This window comes from Eptatretus burgeri, chromosome 12, assembly GCF_056783735.1.
Source record: "Eptatretus burgeri isolate ZD-2024b chromosome 12, Ebu_testis_v1, whole genome shotgun sequence".
In the NCBI taxonomy this organism is placed as follows: Eukaryota; Metazoa; Chordata; class Myxini; order Myxiniformes; family Myxinidae; genus Eptatretus; species Eptatretus burgeri.
This window is the reverse complement of record NC_140972.1, coordinates 7,772,835-7,791,774: the sequence shown is the minus strand read 5'-3', so window position 1 is coordinate 7,791,774 and position 18,940 is coordinate 7,772,835. Positions and strand designations below refer to the sequence as shown.

The following is an 18,940-nucleotide window of genomic DNA, read 5'->3' as shown; positions in this document are numbered from 1 at the left end:
GAAATTGTGAGGACACCAACACAGGCGACGGGAATCTGGGTTGTTAGAACCAATAGTTTAAGCGAGAGGCGCTTGTTGAAAGCCCCGGGGTAGTTTAACAGTTAAATGGATAGGGTAGATTAGGAAGTGTACCCCTCCGCACCATCCATCCCCTCGCTGTCGTTGTGAGCCGCTGGACCCACTTTGGTTATAGATCGCCGAACTCTGGGGAGGCCATTCTGAGGCTTGAGTTGGGCCTCGACACAGGACGCTAGCTCTCCCTTATTCCCCTCCGGGAAGGGAACGTAGGGGTTGGGAGTAGGCTAGGTGACAGGATAGGTTAGCCGAACAAGGACAATAAAGGGGGTTAGGGACGATTTATAGTGGGGAAGTAAAAATAAAAACAACAAAAAAAATTAAGTTGGGGCTAAATTGGGGTTTGACAAATTAAGGGAGTGGGTATGAACAGTGACAGGCAAAGGCGATAGGTGGGAGGGAGACAGGTAGGTAGGTCCGAGCCCACCTTCCAAGTGGCCAGCACCACCGCACTCCCTCCACCAACCTCCACGGAACGGCAAAGGCTGGCCAACTTCATCGGCAGCTGTTGTTTTGCTGCGAGGCCTGTGCCGGCTGGATCGTCTGCAGCTGCTGTGCTGCAAGGCCTGTGCCGGCCAGTTCATCTGCTGGCTGTTTTTCTTCAAGGCCTGTGCCGGCCAGTTCATCTGCCGGCTGTGTTTGCCTGCGACGGCCTTCTTCTGCGGGCTGTGATTGCCTGCTCACCTTTGCCATGCCATGCCCACTGCCCATGTTCACCAGCCCCGTTCAATTTTTGCTTTGCCCCCCCCCCCCTGTTCATTGCCATGTGCGCCAGGATCGTAAAAGCAACAGTTTGCAAGCTGCGAGAACTGCCCCGTTGGCAGCTACAACACGGGCCTGCAGTGGCGGCCCGTGCACCGTGTTTGTGTTCATGCATCCATTCGTTGTGCTCATTGCGTGTGCCACTTGAGCTGGCACGGAGACTGCGTTTGTGCAGCCCATGCACCGTTGTGGTTCACTGCGTTCAGTTCAAAAGGGAAGGCCTTGGACTGCGTGTGAGCAGCCAGCCACGTTCCCTGTCACCTGCATTGTTTGAGCCAGAGACTGCATGCGGGCAGCCTGGCTCCCTGCTAACTGCTTTCTTTTTGCAGAGTTCAATGATCCTGGGCCATGGTTTAGTGTAAAATTTGTAAGTTAAGGTTAAGATGTACTGTAAATATGAGTGCGCCCCCGGCATGTCTGTCTAGCGCCGGCAATTTTATTTAAGTCGTCCGTGTGAGTGAGTTTGTTTGGGTAGTTACGCAGCCCTCAGGTTATTTATTTTGGGGACACGAATACCATGAATGTCGCACTCAGAGATCCGTAGGTAAAATGTACTAGGGGAAAACTACACATGATGGCACACGAAAATTTGACGACTCGGGACGAGTCTGTAAAAAGGGGAGGGGGTAGTGTTGTGGTTACCAAATTCGCAAACCACCATTCAGGTCCCTTAGGTGAGATATCTCGGTAAGTACATGTGTAGTTAGGCCCAAACCCGTTGTCTAGTGGGAATACATATCATTTATGCGTGCTGCGACTCTTCAGGATAGCCGTTTTTCTTTTACTATCTTTATTTTGGACCAACCGCCATGATTACCACCACAACCACAACATCAACCACCAACCACAACGCCGCTTCACCACAACCGCCACGACCTTCACGTCACACCTCGCAACCGTCGCAGAGATGCCAACTTTTGGAAATCAGAATTAGGGAGGATTTGCAACCGACACCAAATAATGTGCGTGAAGCGCACATCTCGAGCGCGGAGCGCTCGACACTTGCGGCGGGGTCCAGGGCCCGCCTTAGGGCCCTGGAAGCTCTGGGGTTCTAGACGCTCTCTAGTGCCCTCTGAGCCCTATTTTGGAGCATTTAACATGTTAAGAATTCCCACTTTTTGAACAAAAAAAGGGGAAAATTGTGCACTTTTAATGTTACATGTATGTTAATATTAGTAAGTTAGGGGACAATCAAAGATTAACAAAAAGCACAAAAGAAGCAATAATTTTTCTTACCTTACTGGCTGGTACTACTGCTGCTTGCTTTTTCCATGGCAGCTTTGCTGAGTGACAGCTGTGTGGCTCTTTTAGCCCTTCTGATTATGTCTTTGCTGTATTCTCTCTGGTAGCAAGGGGTGCTATGAGCTAGTTTTTCAATTAAGAGAGCTTCCAGGGTTTTGACACTCAAATTGGGACGAAATTCAGTATGATTCTTCCGTACAAGACTGAGTGCCCGCTCACATGATGCGTTCGAATGAGGAATGACCAAGATTCCCTTCATCACTTTGCTCAAGTTAGGATACTTCTTGGCACCAGTGCAGGGATCTGTGAGCTGTGAAATCCGATGCCACTGCTCGTCCACTCTCACTGTCTCAGTAGCAATTGTAGCTATGGAGGCGTCTGCCTGGTAGTGAGCGAATTCACTCTCAAGACTGTCTATGTCACTATCACCGCCACTGAACAGACAGGGGAATTTCTTGATGAAAAAACTCCACACAGTCAAACCCCACTTCTTGGTGTAGCTTAACATCCAGCACCTGAGCATGCTTGGCTAATTCATCATCTAGCGGCCAGGTTTTGAAGATGTAATTGCAGGCTTTCACATAATATGAGCGAACTGCACTGAAGAAACCTTGGATGTCTGACTCACTCAGAGTGAAGGTGGATTTCTTGAGACTCCTTTGTTCCCTTATATACAGTTTGGCATCGTTCCCAATCATGAGGTCCTCATCATTCTTCTGATGATTTCTGTCAGAGAAGGGTACATTTACCAGAGCAACCGATGACACCGATGGTTTCAAAAACCGTACGAAGATATCTTTCAGAAGACCATTCAATTCTCCGTGCAGGAGATGAATACAGGGTTCGTCTCTTTGGAGCAGAAGATTCCCCTTCTCAAAAAGCTTGTTAGCATATCGAAGGAAGAAACAATAGAGTTTTGTTTGTGGAGACAAGAACATCCTGTTGACACGTTTTTCTCTAGATTCCTGCACAGTGTTTGAGGAAGATGCGCTTTTAGTTGTAGAACTCGTAGTACACTTAGCCGCAGGGCGATCACACTTGCGTTTACTGCCAGCAGAAGAGGTCAGACTCGTAGTACCAGATCCAATTTTACGTTTGAGGAGAGAGCTTGAGGTAGGTGCAGCCAAGGAAGAAGACCTCTGATTCGAAGGTTTTGCTGAGCTTCTATCAAGTGATTTGGCAAAAGCAGAACTTAACTTGGGTCCTTCTTTGCCTGTAGATGGGACTATCACAGTCTTTCTCGACTCTGAAGGGATCTGCTTTGTAGATGAACGTGATGAAGGGCCGGTGATGCTACCTGCTCTCAGCATTGGTTTTGGTGCTGTCCCTGCTGTCTTCTTCGCAGCAGATACTGCAGTGGTAGTGGTGAATGCTGCTCCACTAGTGCTTGATCCTGCAGTGCCAGTACTGGCAGTAGATACAGTGCCGTCCTTCTTGCTCGTTGTTAGAGTCTTGGCTACAGTTGGTTGCATTTTTCTTCGGACTTCTTCTTTGAAGAAGAGGCGAAGTGGCTCCCACTGTTCAATCAGCCTGTCTAGGCACTGACCAAGGGACAGCCACCTTGTTGCGACATGCTTCAGAATCTTGTGTGTCGGGGCATCACAGAGTTCTTGCAGTGCTTTCACTCCTTTGGCCAACGCGTTTACTACTTTTGTCCAAGTAGTAGTAAATATCGATGAGAAAGTCATCTAATTCAACGGGTAAGGCCTGAGCCGCCTTCTTGGCCGTATTGTGCATCATATGGCAAGGGCATCCCATGATGTAGCACTCTGGATTTTGTTTGTGGATATAAGCAGCGACTCCTTTGTGCTTGCCCACCATGACAGAGGCATTATCAGCACAAAAGGAAACACAATTTCCCCCACGGAATTTTCCTGTCACTGAACTCATGATCATGCAGTTTGAAAATGTTTTCTCCAGTGGAATCTTGTTTGCACGCAGGCAAACTTAGCAAACCTTGCTTCACAATCCCAGCACTGTTGTCATAGTACGAAATCAGGACAGGATATAGCTGGGCCTCACCACTGTCATTGCTACCGTCTGTAGCTAGGCTAAATGGAGCTAGTCTAGCAATATCGGCAATAGATGAAGCAGTAACATTTGACAACTCACCAATTACACTGGTCAACAACAAATTTGTTGTCTGCATTTTTAAGCTGATTTAGGACGAATCTGATGCGCTGAATCCAAAACTCACATTAGTTTTGTTCAATCAGGTCAAGTTTTTGAGATATGGCCACATGTCGTTTTTTACATTTTTGTTCACATGTACGCATGTGTGGAGCATTTTAGAAGAAGTTGGTGGGGTAAAATGTCATGTCAAATAATTGTTTTAATTGGAAATAATTATTTTAATGACAAGAAGTATTCAGGTACGATAGTTCTAGGTGATTATGTCGAAAAGGGATCAGTTTGAAGTCATAAAACCTCAAAATCTTCCAAAAATTGGTGAGGCAAAGCATAAAGTTCGTGGATCAAAACTAAAGTTAATGGGGCAGATTTTGTAATAATGTGATACAAAAAAGTTGTATTTCTTGAAATAACGAACTCTGAAGAATGTACAATACCTACATGCGCCAATTTATGACATGCGCTTCTGCTCAAGCTTGGAGTGCCACAGTACGAACCCAAAGATTGGAGACTGTTCATTGACAGCAGCAAAGCGATCACTGAAATGTGTTCTGCTACACAACGGCAACCAGTTTGCCTCTGTACCCATCGCTCACTCGACTACACTGAAGGAGAAGTATGAAGCGGTGAAGTACGTGCTGGAGAAAATTGGTTATGATCAGCATAAGTGGTTTATTTGTGTTGACCTGAAGATGGTGAACTTTTTGTTGGGACAACAGTCTGGCTTCACCAAGTACCCATGTTTTCTGTGCATGTGGGATAGTAGGGACCGTGCTCAGCATTACACGAAGAAGGACTGGCCTGTGCGGGAGGAATTGGTGCCATGCAAAGAAAGGAACGTCATCAACGACCCTCTGGTGGACAGAGACAGAATACTCTTCCCACCGCTGCACATCAAGCTCGGCTTTATCAAGCAGTTCACCAAGGCTCTGGACAAAGATGGTGACTGCTTCACTTACTGTGCCAGGCTTTTCCAGGATTGACCATGGAGAAGTTGAAAGTTGGCATCTTTGATGGTTCTCAGATCCGTCAGCTCATCAGAGATCCAGAGTTCAAAAACTCAATGAGCAGTGGAACTGGAAGCGTGGAAGACATTTGTTTTGGTAGTGAAGAACTTTCTTGGCAACAATAAGGCCAGAAACTACACAGAACTTGTCAACAACATGCTGACTGCTTTCAGAAACCTGGGCTGCAACATGAGCATCAAGATGCACTACCTATTTTCACATATGAACCGGTTTCCTGAGAACCTGGGTTCAATGAGTGACGAGCAGGGGAGAGATTCCATCAGGACATGAAGGAGATGGAGACCAGGTATCAGGGTCGCTGGGACGCAGTCATGATGGCTGACTACTGTTGGAATCTGAAGAGAGACCTCCCTGCCGCTGAACATTCCAGGAGTTCGAAGAAACGGAAGTTCAAGCCCTGAAGTTTGAACAGTGGTGACGCAACATGCAATTTACTTGTACTTACCTTTATCAATGCCCACCATTCAGATGACAGTAATCGATGTTTCTATCATGTAATCAATAAATGTTGTTGGCAAAACTTTTTTTTCTTAAAAACATGTTTAGGATGATATGTGTTGACAAAAATCAGCTGATAATGCCACAAAAATGTAATTGATTTTGTCACAAGATCTGATTTTTTCAAATCAACTTATCACAAAAACCTGACCTGATGGAGAGAAACGGATGCCATTTCCTGATTCAGCAGTGCCAGAATACCCTAATTCACTTGTAGAAATCTAGACAACATTCAGAAAGTAAAAAATTGTTGACCAGTGTTCTTTTTTTCTTTTCTTTTTTTTTTTCTTTTTTTTTTCTTGCTTTTTGTTCTTGTTTTTTTTTTATTTTATTATTATTATTATTTTTTTTTTGTTCTTGCACATCTTGCACATCTTGCAAGTTTTTGTTCTTGCACATCCATACTTTGAAGCAACTTTTGAATCTGGAAACATCTTTTGAAATTGAGGTCCAGCATGATCTGAGACTGATATGGGCAAGTTATGTTCCACAATAAATCCACTAAAGAGAAGTTCCGCTCGGGTAACATCCTCTTCCTCGCTTGTCCCTTGTTTGGTGAAATAATTCAGAAGTGTACCGGTACTCGTGCTCGAAGATCTCTCCTTTGCAATGTCCGTGTGCCGTTTGCTTCCAACGTGCTTCCGAATATCATCGCGACCTCCGTGCTCAACTGAAATATCAACGCTGCATACTGTACAATACTAATACGCATGATGAATTCCTCTTTCAGACTTTCGAATACACGGGTATTGGAGACTGTATTCGGTCTTGTACTTCTGAGACCATTTCTTGGTCTTCGTAAGCTTCTTTTCTGCCATTTCGTAATCAACATCGAGGGCTTGAAGCATCGGTAACCCGAAGTCGATGTTCCACAGCTGCAGCGCGACTCGTAGAACTCTAGCGGCTGTTAAACACCGCACGGTGGTCGCGACCGCCGGGCTGGTACGGGGCCCAGCTGCATGCAGTGAGCGTATCGCATGCATATACACTGTGCATACATACCGCATGCACTGTATTGCACACATACCGCATGCACTAAATCTCAGTGCATGATCGCATAAGCGAGATCCAGACCCAATGTTTCGCTGCTCCTCATTTGAATTTGCAATTTTTTACGTACAATTTGGTAGCAGCGAACGTTATGGAGTTATCACATGCTATACGTAGCAGACGATGCTTTTCATTCAATTCTCATACTAGTACATTCTGATTAGTGAACAGTGCAAAAATATCAAAATTTCGGGAGGATAAGGATAGTGATCGTAAGGGCGGGAGTTTGGGTGAATTTTCGGAATCCTCCCGATGAAATCGGGAGGGTTGGCATTGCTGCCGTCGCATCGCCACCGTTCTTGCGCCGCTTGTGGGTACCGGTGTTGGACTCGTGCAGGGCGCGCGCCGAACAGCGTGTACAAAATCACGGATTTTGTGCTTCAACAACGGATCAAAAACGACACACGCCCACTTTTTGCCGTCCAATCGGTGAGCGAGGGGCGATTTGGCCCCGCCTCCAGGGCGTTGGAGGGCGATCGAAATATGCAAATTTATGGATCAAAAAGCATTCACGCCCACTTTTTCTCGGGCCAATGGGGAGCGAGGTGAAAGGTCGAAGGGAGGGGGTCAAAGATGAGAAGGCGAAGCCACGGGGCTTATAAAAGCGACCGCGTTCGTCAGTCAAGTGGGAACAGAGAGTGCGAACAGAGTTAAGACTTCGCGGGCGGTGGAGTTGGCAAGAAGGAGCTGGTCGTCGTCGTGTGCGTTGGAGTCGGAGCGGAGGGGACGGAGCTGTGGAGAGGCGGCGAGGGCAGACGAGGGGGTGCTCGCGTCGTGCAGGGAGCTGCACCCCAGGGAGGCCGACAGCGCGACCTGGCCGAGGTGGAGACGCTCGTCGCGGGACTCGAGGCAGAGTAGGAATCCTCTATACCCCGAGCATCAGCAACCCCCTCCTGTTTCCCCCCGCGCTGAGATAGTGCGACCAAGGGGGCCCCTTTCCCACCCCCTACCAGACACTGCCCACGAGGCCCGCGGAGTTGAGGCACCATCGCCGCTCCGCGTCTCATCACCAGACGGGTAGGCCCGACCCGGTCTCGGCCTCAGGCCCGCCTCATCTTTGAGGGTGTTCTTTTCCTTGGTTTTGGGTATGTGTTGTCGGCGCCGTCTGTGAAGTAAAATTGTATAAGTGTTGCCGTGTGCTCGCGTAATCGGTATTAGATCTGCATTGTCGCATTTGCTTTTTGTGTAAATTGCATTGTGTTTTTCTTTTCTGTGTGCTTTTGGTGGAATTGAATATGTGTGCTTTCCGTTCATCGCGAATAAATGTGCTTTGTGTTGAACTGTTTCCCGCTTCGCTTCGTCATTTCTTTCATTGAATCCTCATCTTGCTTCACGTAAAGGATTGGTCGTGGGCTGAATACGCCCGATAATTAATCGAACCGTCGAGGTCGACGAATAACACCGCTCGGTTATCCCGATAGTACGGAACGGGTCGCTGAAGCGGTCCGTGTCCTTGGCCGACCTGCGGCGAGTTACGATCGCCCGGTCGACGACTCGCGCAGGTACTTAGGTAGGTCAAATTTGGCGAGCAACCCTATCCTGCGCGGGTGGGCAATTGGCACGATCGTGGTTAGGTTAAACCCCCACCCATGACTGGCTCCTGGTGGTAGTTCCAGGAGGGTCACGACTGAATTGGCCGTCCGGTGGGCGATGTGAATTACGCAATCGCTCGCACGCCAGGCGGGCCAGAATTCGTAACACTGGTGTCCGGGAGTGAGATTCGAATCCACCTCGGTCTCCAACTAAACTCACGGGAATCGGTTCAGAGGGAGTGGAGCGACCCTCGATTCCCACCAAATTCGAGCGCATTAAAATTAATTCCACGAAATAAGATGGCTTTTCAAGGCGAACGGGTGCCGGTTGGATTAGATATGTGTAGTAATGTAGAATCCATGGCCCGGGACGGTACTTGTTGTAATTTTAATCAATGGGGGAGCTCAACCCCATATACTGAGCACGGACTTTGCCGGCAAACGGAGTCGCATAATGGCAGCACGATCGCACCTCAGCGCAGCACGGAGCGAGCGGCTATTTTTGGCGCAACGAACGGCACGACACGAGGCGAGCGCTCTCATCAATCGTTTCAAACCACGTGGGCATGGCAGGCGAGGCAGGCAGACTTCGGAAACAATGGGAGAAACAATGGAAGGCCGAGCTCGAAGAGCAAAAATGGAGACACGATTTGGCAATAAAAAGAGTAGAGGAACACCTGGAGCGAGAGGTAGGAAGAGGAAAACGGAACAGAAAAAGCCGAGAAGGTAAAAAGAGAACGGGAAGATAAGGAACAATTGAAAGAAGAAGCAAGGTTGAAGTATGATGAGATGAGCAGGGAAAGGGATGAGATGTGCAAGAAAAGGAATGAAGAGAGTGAGGAAAAATGGAAAAAAGTTTGAGTTACTGGAACACGAAACCAAAGAGAGAAAATTACAAAACGAGCTAAGGACATTAAAAAAGGAAAGAGAGAGAACGGAGAATGAAACGTTAAGGAACCACACTCTAGAGATCGAACAGCTGGAAGCGAAGGCCAGACTAAAGAATGAGATGAAAGAAAGAGGAATGAAGGAAGAACGAATGAGGCAGGAGAAGGAAATTGGCCAATTGAAGGAAATTACGAGATTACAGAATGAGGAACAAGAGAGACAGTGGAATAGAAAACAAAGAGTATGAATTTGAAACTGAACGACAAAAGGAAAAAAAATAGGTTGGAGTGCGAGGAGAAAGTGAAGGAGCAAGGAATGAAGCAGCAAGGAGAAATCAGTCAATTGAAGGAGACAATGAGATTGGAGAGGGAAGAACGAGGGGAACAATGGAATAGAAAACAATAAGAACATGAATTTTAGGTTGACCAATTGAAATAAAAGGCGAGGCTGGAGTGCGAGGAGATAGACAAAGAACAACGAACGAAACAGGAAAAAGAACTAAGCCAGTTGAAAGAAACGATGAGATTGGAGAGGGAAGAACGATAGGAACAGTGGGAGAGAAAACAAAAACTGTACAAGTTTGAAATTAACCAACTCGAGGAGAAAGCAGAATTGGTGTCCACGAAGATTGAAAAACTCCGGAAAGAGAACGAACAACTCAAAAAGTTCCGAGATGAGGAACGACTCAAAAGGAGCCAGGAAGTGGAACAACGCAATAAGGTGGGACGTGTGATATCACCACAAGGAGCAATGTTGGTGGTGCAGGACTTGATCGACACCACTCGTCGGATGAAGGAACAATTGGGACCAACCCTAATAAAGGAGACACAAATAAAAATGGAGAAGAGGGATGCAACAGAGACAAAGAAGGAAGAAGAAGTATTGCCAGAGACACGGGAGATAGATTGAGTCAAGAATGAATTAAATAAAACGGAGAAAACAGAGACGAAGATTCAGGAAGCAATTAATATACATGAGGTGACCGAGTTGGCAGAAACACGGGAGATAGAGGGTGAATTAGACGGGGTTAAGGACGAGCACACACACATTGAGGTAGTGGAGGACAATGGGGGCGAGCTGGCGGACTGTTTCGCAACCCGCTGTGAGCAGCTGGATAGCCTCCTTCGGGAACGGAGGGAGATGCTATTCTCCCTTGAAGCTGATCACGACCAGGTGGGTTCGGTCGTGTCAAGCGAGTTAGAGGGGGCGAGTGCTGTGGACGGGTGCACTCGAGGCTTGGGGGGTATGGAGACCCCGGGACCCCGAGTGGTGGCACGAATCCCCAGTGTGGTTGCGAGAGTGGTCCTAGTGTGTGTGGTGTCGAAGTGTGTGCTCACAAGTGTGGTAAAATGCGTGCTTCCCAGTACGCCGTGCGTGAGTGAAGGGGTGTGTGTGACAGAGGCCCCGGGTATGAGTGAAACCCCCTGTACGAGTGGAACCACGTGTGCGAGGGAAATGGCATGAGTGCGTGAACGGCCGAGTGTGAGAGGGACAGCGTGTGTGAAGTCGCTGTATGTGAGGGAGATGACAGTGGGCATGTGGGAACACACAACCGCATGTCCGAAAGTGAGTGTAATGGTGAGGTGTGCGAGTCTCGTGACACGCGGGAGTTTGAGTGCGTGGAGGCGACTGAGACGGCGACAGGTGAAGGACAAAGGCCGAGTGGCGGCCGTAGCTGTAACGGGGACCGCGCCAGGTTTACCCAGCAGCGAGCGCGAGGTCCATGCTGTGGTACGCACGAGGCCGCCATGTGCGCGCTTGCGGGAGTGAAACCCGGTCTGGGAACACCAGCGGTGGATGTTGCCGATCCCGCGGACGGACAAAAGGTAGGCTGGGTTACGGATTTGGACCGGATGGGTTCTCCACGAGAGCGTGTGTGTGAAGCTCCGACGGGCAGAGCACATGTGTTCGTGTGGGGAACACCTCAAAACGCGAGGCTTGTTTTTTTGATGCGCAGGGTGACGTCATGGCTGCACGTATGGTTGGAATCCAGTGGAAGGGATTTAACCCCTACCGATGGTACCGTCCAAGAGGGACGAGGTACGCGAACAGCTGCCATGACGTCACGCCGAAGGTGCGCGGCTGAGAATTGCCGCTCTGGTGCACACGTTGCGAGTTTCCGCGCTGGTGAACGCGCATTTTTAAAAAAAAAGGCAAGCCTCGCTTCGGGTGAACAGGATTCCCTGGGCAAGGGGTGGAACATCCCCCTGGCCAGGGCACAGGAAAACAACTCGTTAGGGGGAAGGGTTAGCTTCGCGAGACCGGCTTCATGGGGCAGGGGTAAATCCTCATGGGGCCCATGGAATGGATTAGTTAGAGGGATTTTAGTTGAGATCTCAGTTGGAAAAATGATCATTTGGAGAGAGAGACAGACTTTGGATGTGTAGTGGGGACGTAGCTTAGCTACGTAGTGTTAAAAGGAAAGTGCTGTAGTGTAAGGGATGACGTGGGAGCACGAGGTAGTTCGGGGAAGTAGTGAGCAGGATGGCAGAGATCAGCGATGGGTGAGTTGAAGAGCGGAAAGGAGACATGTTGAGTGAGTGAGACCAGCGGGTCTGTATGTATGGAGCGAATGTGGTATGCATGGTGCGATGAGTGATTGGGTGGGGGGGATGAGTGACTCCCGCCCAAGGGACCCCGGGGTCAGTGCAATGTGAGTTAGGGGGGTTAGTCAAATTGACAAAAATGGATGTCGTTTTGTTGTTGGTGGGAAAGTAGGCTCGATACCGATTTGGAGGGGTGCAGGAGCCCTGTTGACGGGCTGGGAGCGTGGCTGCAAAAGGTGTGTCGCTGAGTGTGTACCCCGGGCACCGGGCTAGTCGGCCACGGTAGGCCAAGGGCCCATGGGGGGCCGGGATAGCGTGTTGGGCACGGGTGCGCCCGCATGATGCGGGGGACGGGGCGCCATTGGCCGCGTGGGCAGTGTCGTGGGCATGGATGATCCTCGGAAAGGGGCTCGGGGCGCCAGCCTGCCACGTGAGCGTTTCAGGGGAGTCGCCAGGGAGGGCACTCCCCGGTGTTTAGGGAGCTGGTAGGCTCGGAGGCAGTGTAGTGCCCGGGGGTGCCATCGTTGGGGAATCGGCAGAGGGTAGTCCCTGCCAAGGGAGCCATTGCGTCCCAGCCACGAAGCCGTGTGAGGGCACGGGAAGAAAATTGGGGGGCCAGGCCCGAAATTTGCAAGGACACCAACACAGGTGACGGGAATCTGGGTTGATAGAACCAGTAGATTAAGCGAGAGGCGCTTGTTGTAAGCCCCGGGGTAGTTTAAAGGTTAATGGATAGGGTAGATTAGGAAGTGTACCCCTCCGCACCAACCATCCCTTCGCTCTCGTTGTGGGCCGCTGGACCCACTTTGGGTTTCGATCGCTGAAGTCTGAGGAGGCCATCCTGAGGCTTGAGTTGGGCCTCGACACAGGACGCTAGCTCTCCCTTATTCCCCTCCAGGAAGGGAACGTAGGGGTTGGGAGTAGGCTAGGAGACGATAGGTTAGCCGAACAAGGACAGTAAAGGGAGTAAGGGGACGAATTGTAGTGGTGAAGTAGGAATAAAAATAAAAACAAAAAAATAAGTTGGGGCTAAATTGATTTTTACAAATTAAGGGGGTTGATATGGACAGAGACAGGCAAAGGCGATAGGTTGGGAGGGAGACAGTAGGGTAGGTCCGAGCCCGCCTTCCGAGTGGCCAGCACCACCACACTCCCTCCACCAACCTCCGTTTCAAGGCAAGGTGCCGGCCACTTCATCTGCCGGCTATTTTTGTTGCAAGGCCTGTGCCGGTCGGATCTCTGCTGGCCGTTTGCTTCAAGGCCTGTGCCGGCCACATCATCTGCTGGCTGTTGCTGCAAGGCCTGTGCCGGTCGGATCGTCTGCTGGCTGTTGCTTCGAGGACTGTGCCGGCCACTTCGTCTGCCAGCTGTTTTTGCTGCAGCGGCCTTGTTTTGCCATGCCTTGCCTGACCACCTTTGCCATGCCATGCCGGCTGCCCATGTTCACCAGCCCCCGTTCTGTTTTGCATCCCCCCCCTCTGTTCATTGCCATGTGCGCCAGGATCACCGCGCCAACTGCTAGGACTGCCCTGTTGGCAGCTAGAATACTGGCCTGCAGTGGCGGCCCGTGCACCGTGTGTTTGAATCCATCCATCCGTCACTGTTCATTGCGCGTGTCACTTGACCTGGCACGGAGACTGCATTTGCGTAGCTCGTGCGCCGTTGTGTTCGCTGCGTCCATTTCTGAGGGGGAGGCCTTGGACTGCGAGTGAGCAGCCGGCCCTGTTCCCCGTCACCTGCATTTCATGTGCCAGAGACTGCGTGCGAGCAGCCTGGCTCCCTGCTAACTTCTTTTCTCTTGCAGAGTCCATCGATCCTGGGCCAGGAATAGTGTAAATTTATAAGGTGAGGTTAAGGTGTGCAATGTAAATGTGTTTTGCGCCCCCGGCATGCATGTCTTCGCGCCGGCAATTTTATTTAAGTCGTCTGTATGAGTGGGTTTGTTTAGTTAGTTAGTTACTCAGCCAGTAGGTTATTTATTTTGGGGACACGAATACACTGAATGTCGCACTCAGGGATCCGAAGGTAAAACGTACTAGGGGAGAACTTACACATGATGGCACACGAAAATTCAACGACTCGGGACGAGTCTGTAAAAAAAGGGAGGGGGTAGTGTTACGTCTGTGGAAATTCGCAATACACCATAAAGGGTCCTTAGATCAGTTATGAGGCTAAGTTTATGTGCAGATAAGATAGTTCCCAACCGTTGTTTAAAGGGAATTTGTGTGATTCATCGGGCTGTGACTCTTTGAGATAGCCGTTTTTCTGTTCCATCGTTATTTTGGACCATCCGAAGACTTCAAACGAAGGCCACGTGAAAGGCATACAACGGCGCTTGAGTTTTCCCGCCTTTTTTGCGGCGACGGGGCTGACGGGAGAGGCTGCCAGAGCTCGCTGGCGATTGGTGGATACGGGGTGTGAGGCGGCCGTGAGGAGGAAACTCCCCTTTTCGAGGAGCTTCTCGAAAGGGCTAGAGGAGAGGTGGAGCCAAAAACGGGGAGGAGCGAAGGGCGGAGCCCCGCGCTATATAGGGCGGACCGCGCGTGGGCTCGCTCTCTTGGTGGACGTCGTGTTTGAGCTCTTCTCTCTCCTGACTGGATCATCACGTCGGATTCTTCCTCTCTCCTGCCTGGGACGTCGGGTTTGAGCTCTCCTCTTCTTCAGGCTCTGGATCGTCGTGTTTGGATTCGTCGGGCTCTGGACCGTCGTGGTTGGACTCGTCGGGCTCTGGATCGTCTCTCCCTCTGGGCGCCAAGTCGTGAGGGCTGCGAGCAGTGGTCCCGGGTCGAGGCGCGCACGAGAGGAGAGTGCCGGAGAGGGCTCGCCGACCGTCGCCCCTCGAGGGAGCAGGTAACCAGCACGGTCTCGCGGGCCTATTCGGTCACCTACGGCCCACGACCATAAAGGTTTTCGAACCCCGTCTACCTCCCTGCCTATGGGGAGGGTTTTCCTGTTGCTTTTGTATGACTGCTGTGGCACAGTGTCCCTATAAGTTAGACCTGTGTAAGTGACTGTACATTGCTCGTATTCGGAGGTAACGCTTTTCTTGTATATTGCATGATTCCTTGCTTGTGTTGTGTGTGCAATATGTGCTTTGTAATAAATGTCCTTGTGTGAAATGTATCCCGTTCGTCGTCTTTTTCCCCATTGAAAGTGCCATCTTGAATCGCGGAATAAATTAGTAGTGGGTTTTGAACACCCGGGTAAAGAAGAGAATCTGATCCGTCGAGGTCGGCGATAACACCGCTCGGTTATCATTGTAGCACGGAACGGACCGCTTAAGCGGTTCGTGTCCTCGGCCGACCTGCGGCGAGGTACGATCGCCCGGTCGACTACTCGCGCAGGAACTTAGGTTGGTCAAATTTGGCGAGCAACCCTATCCTGCGCGGGTGGGCAATTGGCACGATCGTGGTGAGGTTAAACCCCCACCCGTGACTGGCTCCTGGCCAGGAGGGTCATGACTGAATTGTCCGTCCGGTGGGAGACGCGGTTGCGATTGGAGTTACGCAATCGCTCGCACGCCAGGCGGGCCAGAATTCGTAACAAAAAAAAAAAATACATATATATATATATATATATATATATATATATATATATATATATATATATATATATATATATATATATATGTATATATACATAATCAAAAGAAGAATTAAAAATTACCCCAGTGTGGGGGTGACGGACATCTCTATAATACCACAAGTTCTCAATGTTCAGTTCAGGTTACCGCGAAACAGTCCAAACTAACCGTTTCGATTGAAATAGTTCACAGAGATACACTGGGATAATACTACTAATGACATGATTAATAAATATGTATTGTTCATTTAGTAACCGGATTAACACATCAGAATCACCAGTAAGTGCAATACGTGGTTTTCCAGTCCATCCACTCTCTGGGGACATTTCACTTCCGGTTGTAGAAAAAAAAAAACGAAAAAAATAGGCTTAGCTCTCGGAGATTATGATAATCCTGTAGATTATTCTTCACTGATTATAATGCAACTTTCAGAATGAAAATTGGTCAAGTATTTATCGAGATATTGAGGTTTGAAAAATCGTTAGAGCTAGCAAATTCATTAATTATTAATTACACAGAAGTTTGGTGACACTGCACAAAGTAACATGTCAGGTATGAAAAAACATTTTGTATGCCAGATTCATTAATTATGGAATGCACTCATTGATATATTAATCAGAAAGCCCGAAGCATGAGCATAATTTATCACTTATCCCCTCATCCGGGATCCGTGGCCTCGCCCCACAGCCTGCAGCCCTATGTCCGCCGGTGATTATGTTAGATATCGGCACGATCGAGAGGAGCCTGCGAATCAGCCCTGCTGATGCACTGAATTGATGCAATCGTTCGGTCAGAATATTCGTTGTCAAGAAGTTGCGTGATTAAATCACCAATAGAGTCACTCGAATTTATACCGCCGACATACTTCTTAACAATCACCTTCGCCCCAGAAACCACAGTCAATCTGAACCACGCTGGCCACTGTTCAGACGCCATGACCGGACTACTGCGCAGTTTTACTGCGCAGTTTGGTTAAAGATGACTCGGCATTTTGGCGCACGCACGAAATTATATTTTGAAAATAAATGCCGACGTTTACATTTTGGGTTTTGATACTTTTGCACCTTCGGCAGAAAATGTATAAATAGACAAGGCTAAAAATGTGTTTTATATTTATATTTCATTTCTCCTTCCATCCTTCTTTGCGAATCGCATCGGCGTTTTTGGCCATCTTCCAGATCACGTGACGATCAAACGGGAAGGAAATTCAAAAATCTGTCTGGTTAGATACAAGATAATATTTTTTTACTATCATTATCAATAAACAGTTGCCGAATATCTTGTAAAATGGCAGACGAGATAGGTTTTGAAAATGGCGATTTTTATAACTTACGTGACCTCGTGACCTCGTCCCTGACGTTGAACCCGGACAAAAGTTATATCGTTGTGCAACACCATCGACCATCGACAAGATCCTCAAGCATCTTGAATCTGTCTTCTATCTGACCATAAATATGGCTTTCGCAAGAAACAAACATCGATCGGTGTTATCCTTTTTACATTACAAATGTCTGGGACTCTTCTTTGAGAGAGTTTGGGGAATCCTTTGTTGTAGGTCAGTTGCCACTCTTAGTTTGTTCTGTAGATATTTCATGGCAAATGTTCTGCTGGACTTTCTAACTTGGTGCCTCCTGCACGAGTGTTTGTACGCAAGACTCAGTTTGCCACCTCTGCACACCCAAGCATTATAGCTGATCCAAAGTGCAAAACGAAAGGTTATGCAGATAGCACAAGGGGTAAAAACTATCTTGCTTTGAAATTCACTTCCTGCAATGTGCTTCCCATTATCCTACGATCTACCCAGCTTTAAGAAGAATGTCAATTCCTACTTCCTGCATCTGAGGTTACATCACATTTCACCCTACTTCTGCTACTTCACGTATGCCTGGATCTTGGAATGTTTTCTTGTTATTTTTATTTGCTTTATCTTTATCTTTATCGAACCTTCCCTAAGCTCCTTACCGAGAATGGCTTGATGCCTTGTTTGAGGAAATTTCCATTTAAGAACAAGTGAAATCCTTCAATACAGCACGTGTGGTGAAGCAAATGAGTTCACTAATGTTATTGAAAGAACCACATCACTTTGCCACCAATATCTGCCATAATTGTAAGTAAATTTCAACTACTAATGCATGACGAAACACTTGTTTATGGCTAATATTAAAGAGAATGATGGCATAAGAAGATCTTAGCTTTCAGCGTTCAGCGCGAAATGCCATGGTGGTCAGAAATGACGTCTTTCGTTTGTTCGTACATGAGAGGGGAGCGTTGCTTGTTTTTTTTCCGTCAAGCAATAAATTCAATGGTTTTCACATGTATAACACATTAGTTTCACAAATTTCCATTGAAATACTCGGGTATTTCCGTCAATTGTCGCCATTTCCGTCTAGGTTACGCACTGCCATCTACCGGACGGCCGTCATTGGCTCACTTGAGGCACTAAGGCACGTGGGGGAGGGGGGGGCAGGGACACCGGGGACATTTCAAACTCGGTGCAATTGTATACACCGCACGCGCTGTAAAAAGGTAGGCATTGATGTCTCAAAACCCTTTGACAGAGTTTGGCATCAGGGGGGTCGATATCAAAGCTTCCCTCTTTCGGCTTCCTTCTTCACTCTGCTCTCTCTCATTTCGAGCTTTCTCTGACCGTTCTATCTCTGTCATTGTTCAACACCTGAAGCAAATCTAATCAAGTTAAGTTTAATGTTTCTAAAACTATATTTCTTCCAATCTCTCTCTAAAACTCCTCTCAACTCTCCAATCTCCTTTGAAAGCTCCATAATTACACCATATGATACAATAAACCAACTTGGTATTACCCAAACATCAAATTTATCCTGGAATCCACACATTACGCAAATAGCCAAGTCTGCATCAAAGAAATTAGGATTCCTGTTCAGATGTCGAAGATTCTTCTCCTCTGAACAGTTGCTTCAACTATATAAAGGATTGATTCGTCCTTGCAAAGAGTACTGCTCTCATCTGGAGAGGTTCTAGCTCCACATACTTACTGGACAGAATTGAATCCAAAGTAATCAGACGTATCAACTCTCCCAATCTGACCTCAAAACTCGACCTGCTTCAATTACACTGAAAAGTTGTCTCTGTCTCTCTTCTATCGATGTTACTTCGGTTCTGCTCCCGAGAACTTGCTGCCTGTGTCCCTCCGCCATTAGCGAGACCACAAAATACTCGACAAGCCACCACATCACATGATTATTGTGTGGCCATTGGCAACTCAAGGGTTGGCCGTTGTTTGTTTTTTTCTCTCCATCGCCAAACTCTGAAACTCTTTACCTTATGTCTTTCCAAACAGTTATGACCTTCCCCTTTTTCAGAGCAGATTTTTTACTTCCTCAAAAAGTCTTAGACAATTCTCTCTTGCGTTACTTTTCTATCGACGCAGTTTTTTTTATTTAAGGCCGAGCCTCGATGAGGACTTTTAATCCGTGACTGGAGTCTTTAACATTAAATAAATAAATAAATAATTAAAAAATACGAGTCCAGCATCAAGAGGAAATGTACTCTTCTGAACAAAATAATCCTGAAATTGACACATTCAAGAAATTAACAAACTTAGAACTGATAATTAAAAACAAATTTTAA

General features: G+C 48.0%; 1 protein-coding gene across 10 annotated transcripts in view; it reads right to left on the bottom strand.

The window, feature by feature from the left end:
* The window catches only part of LOC147015035 (E3 SUMO-protein ligase PIAS2-like), a 297,048-nt gene that overhangs the window by 75,474 nt on the left and 202,634 nt on the right, over positions 1–18,940 (bottom strand). The gene's annotated exons all lie outside the window — the stretch shown is intronic.